The sequence below is a fragment of the Corylus avellana genome, chromosome ca4 (assembly GCF_901000735.1).
Source record: "Corylus avellana chromosome ca4, CavTom2PMs-1.0".
In the NCBI taxonomy this organism is placed as follows: domain Eukaryota; kingdom Viridiplantae; phylum Streptophyta; class Magnoliopsida; order Fagales; family Betulaceae; genus Corylus; species Corylus avellana.
In genome coordinates, this window is record NC_081544.1 from 16484814 (window position 1) to 16489762 (window position 4949).

Below are 4949 nucleotides of genomic sequence, written 5' to 3' on the forward strand. Positions count from 1 at the left end.
TTTTATTTCTTTAGAGACTTATCCTATGCTTAGAGGGCTGTTCTAAGCTTATATAATACTTGTCTGTGCAAGTGTAGGAATCAGACTATTGTGTTAATTTAAAAACCAGCCTTTGGCTTTTGAGAGGAGAGTTCTCCTTGTATCTCTGTATCTCTTTGGTGTGAGCCTTAGAGTGGTGAGTTTTCTAGTTCTGTATCCCTTATTATAAGCCTTTGGGTGGTGATATTCTATATCCTTTGGGTGTTATCTTTTGGGTGGTGAACTTCTATCTATCATTTGAGTGTGAATCTGTGTACTTGTTTTCCATCCTTTTTTTCTGTCCGGTATCAAATTGGTATCAGAGCAAAGGTTGCTCAAGTCTTGATTTCCATGGCTGCTCGTGGTCGTCGTGCTCAGGCTAACCAACCCCTAGCAGCTCCAGAAAGAGACCCGCGAGATATTGAGATGGACAACTTGAGAAGACAAGTCCAGCAGCTCCAAGAACGTTTACAACATTTTGAAGCCTCTGAACATGATGCCTCTCATCATGACTCGGAGAATGAAGTTTCCAGGGACGATGGAGAGGGTGTTAATCCTTTTCACCAAGCTCGTAGTCACACCTCAAGTGACAGCACTCCACCTCATCCTCGAAACCTAAGACTTCATGGTGTCCAACGCCGTTACGATGTCAAGGTGGATATTCCAGAATTTGAAGGAAGAATGCAGCCTGATGAATTGATTGACTGGCTTAATACCATTGAGCGAATCTTTGATTACAAAGATGTTCCAGAACACCACAAGGTGAAGCTTGTTGCCATCAAGTTGAGAAAGCATGCTTCTATTTGGTGGGAGCACCTTAAGAAACAACGGGAACGTGAAAGGAAAAGCCGCATTGTGACGTGGGCTAAGATGAAGAAGGCTCTCAAGAAGAAGTATTTGCCAGATCATTATCGACAAGATGCTTTTCTTAAGTTCCACAACTTTCGGCAGAACAAACTTTCTGTGGAGGAGTACACAGTGGAATTTGATCATTCTATGATGCGCTGTGATATTGTAGAACCGGAGGAGCAAATGGTAGCCCGTTACCTTGGAGGTTTACGTTCCGAAATCAGTAATGTTGTTCAGTTACAGCCTTATTGGACTTACAATGATGTTTGTAAGCTAGCACTCAAGGTGGAGAGACAATTGAAGGAAGGGCGCAGGAGTACCTATCGACCTTTCAATCAAGGAGGAATCACCAACCGGGGGAATAGTTCTACTGCCAAGACCACTCCATATCCCAAGAGTGAAGCCAAACAACCAGCCAAGAGTGATGCTCATGCAGGTTCAAATCGCTCCAATAATTCTAACTCAAGTAGAAAATGCTTTAAATGTCATGGCTTTGGACATATTGCTTCTGATTGTCCAAATCGCAAGATAATCTCACTTGTTGAGGAAGACTTGGAAGATGATGGGGATGAACCAGTTGATGAAGATTCTGAGGAAGACTTGACATATGCAGATCAAGGAGAGTCTCTTGTAATTCGCAGGATCTTGAAATCCACCTACGCAGAAGAAGATTGGCTTCGGAACAACATTTTCCACACCAAGTGCACCTCTAGTGGCAAGGTGTGCAATGTCATCATTGATGGGGGAAGTTGTGAGAATGTGGTGTCTACAACCATGGTGGGGAAGCTCAACCTGAAAACAGAACCTCATTCCCATCCTTACAAGCTTCAATGGCTTAAAAAGGGCAATGATATCCAGGTAACAAAGAAATGCTTAGTTCAATTCTCTATTGGGAAGAATTACAAAGATGAAGTTTTGTGCCTATGGATGCATGTCATATATTGCTTGGTAGACCATGGCAGTTTGATAGAAGAACTTTTCATGATGGTTTCAAAAACACTTATGCTTTTGAAAAAGATGGGGCCAAAATTACCTTAGCTCCGTTAAGAATGTTGACTACACCTAAACCTTCTAAAGGGGAGGGTAATAACCTACTTTCTATATGTGAAGTTGAGAGAGTTTTAACAGAATGTGGGGAAGGGTATGCTCTAGTGGTAGTTGAAAAGAAAGACCCAATTGAAATTCCTCTTATCTTACAACCAGTTCTTGAGAAATTTCCTGATGTTATTCCGGAAGAGCTTCCACCGGGTCTTCCACCCATGAGAGACATACAGCACCGCATTGACCTCGTTCCAGGTTCTGTTCTACCTAACAAGGCAGCCTATCGAATGAATCCAAGAGAGCATGAAGAGTTGCAGAAACAAGTTGATGAATTGATCACCAAAGGCCTTGTGAGAGAAAGCATGAGTCCTTGTGCTGTTCCAGCACTTCTAGTACCAAAGAAGGATGGTTCTTGGCGTATGTGCATCGACAGTAGGGCTGTGAACAAGATCACCATCAGGTATCGCTTTCCCATTCCGCGGCTAGATGATCTCCTTGATCAGCTTCATGGAGCCACAATCTTCTCCAACTTGGATCTTCGTAGCGGATACCACCAAATTCGCATGAGAGATGGTGATGAATGGAAGACAGCTTTTAAAACTAGAGATGGTCTTTATGAATGGATGGTCATGCCATTCGGACTCTCTAATGCTCCCAGTACATTTATGCGTCTCATGAATCATGTTTTTAAACCATTTATGGGAAAATTTGTTGTTGTTTACTTTGATGATATCTTAGTTTACAGCAAATCTTCAGAACAGCATTTGGAGCACCTTCAACAAGTCTTTCAAACTCTACGAGAGCAGAAGTTGTATGTGAACTTGAAGAAGTGTCGTTTCTTCACAAATAGCCTAGTATTCTTAGGCTATGTTGTTTCTAAAGAAGGAATCATGATGGATCCCAGCAAAATTGAGGCTATCACTTGCTGGCCTATTCCCAAGTCCCTTCATGACATCAGAAGCTTTCATGGACTTTCATCATTCTACCGGCGTTTCATCAAAGGCTTCAGCACCATTATTGCTCCCATCACAGAATGCCTTAAGGGAGGAACATTTAAGTGGACGGAAGAAGCCCAAAAGAGCTTTGAACTTCTCAAGCAGAAAGTAACAGAGGCACCAATCCTTGTGCTTCCAGATTTCTCCAAAGTGTTTGAAGTCGATTGCGATGCTTCTAATCTGGGAATTGGTGGTGTTCTCAGCCAAGAAGGCAAGCCAATTGCCTTTTTCAGTGAAAAGCTCAATGACTCCCGAAAGAAGTATTCCACCTATGACAAAGAATTCTATGCTCTTGTTCGTGCCTTGGAGCATTGGAGTCATTATCTACTCTCCAAAGAATTTATACTTCATTCTGACCATGAAGCTTTGAAGTACTTGAACAGCCAGCAGAAGCTCAACACACGACATGCGAAATGGAGTGAGTTTTTGCAAGCTTTTTCATTCTCAATCAAGCACAAGGCAGGTAAACTCAATCAAGTAGCTGATGCTTTAAGTCGAAGACACTCTTTACTTAATACCATGCAAGTGCAGGTTGTGGGTTTTGAAGTTGTCAAACAACTTTACAAAGATGATCCTGATTTTGGCTGTGCTTGGAAGGAATGTTCTAATGGTCCTAACAACCATTTCTTGCTGCAAGATGGTTTTCTTTTCAAAAACAACCATTTATGCATTCCCCAATGTTCATTAAGAGAAGCCATTATCAAAGAAGCCCATGGAGGAGGTCTTGCTGGTCATTTTGGCAGAGATAAGACTTTAGCTCTTGTGCAGGAGAATTTCATTTGGCCCAAGATGGTCCGTGATGTTGTGCGGCACGTGAAGCAATGTCGAATTTGCCACCTTGCAAAGAGTCGCAAACAGAACACCGGACTATATATCCCATTGCCTGTTCCAAATGCTCCATGGGAGGATATTAGTCTTGACTTTGTTGTGGGTTTACCTAGAACCCAAAGGAACAAAGATTCCATTATGGTGGTGGTTGACCGATTCTCAAAGATGGCCCATTTTGTTCCTTGCAACAAAACTCTTGATGCATCTCATGTTGCTGATTTGTATTTCAGGGAAATAGTCAAGCTCCATGGCATTCCCAAAACGATCACTTCCGACCGTGATTCCAAGTTTGTTGGTCATTTTTGGCGTACACTTTGGCGAAAGCTTGGAACTATCCTCCAATTCAGCTCTGCATACCATCCCCAAACAGATGGTCAAACTGAAGTTGTTAATCGAAGTTTGGGAAACCTCTTGAGGATTTTTGTGGGAAAGAATATCCGTCAATGGGATCTCCTCCTTGCCCAAGCTGAATTTGCCTATAATAGGTCTACTAGTCAAACCACTGGTTGTAGTCCATTTGAATCTGTCTATGGCCTAAACCCCATTAGCCCTCTTGATTTGGCTCCAATTCCTACAACCATTCAATTTAGTGGCAGTGCTGATGAACGAGCCAAGGGAATCAAGAAGTTGCATGAGCAGATTCGAGGTCATATTGAGAAGCAAAATGAGAAGTATCGAACACAGGCCAATAAGCATAGAAAGCCAATGGTTTTCAAGGAAGGAGATTTGGTATGGATTCATCTTCGAAAAGAACGTTTTCCAGCGAAACGACGATCTAAGCTCCTACCACGAGCAGATGGTCCTTTCAAAGTCCTCCAACGCATTGGAGAAAATGCTTACAAGATTGAGCTCCCTGGAGAGTATGGTGTATCTGCCACTTTCAATGTATGTGACTTAGCACCATATGAAGAAATTGAAGAGACCACGGACTTGAGGGCAAGTCCTCATCAACCCGGGGAGTATGACACGGGTGTGTCCAGCAAGAGTCCATTAACAATCTCCCAAACTTCAGTCCAAATAAGTCCACAAGCCCAACAGAATGCCAAGGCCCAAATTGAAGAAATCCTTATGCAGTCTAGAGAGTTCTAGTGAGTTCAAAAACATCATAGCCGTCCATTACTTCATTATTTCGAACACATGCCTAGGTCTAACTTGAAGTTCAAAATCTTATCTTTCCAACTAAAAACGTTTCAGATCATTTGGAGTTGGGAGCCAAAA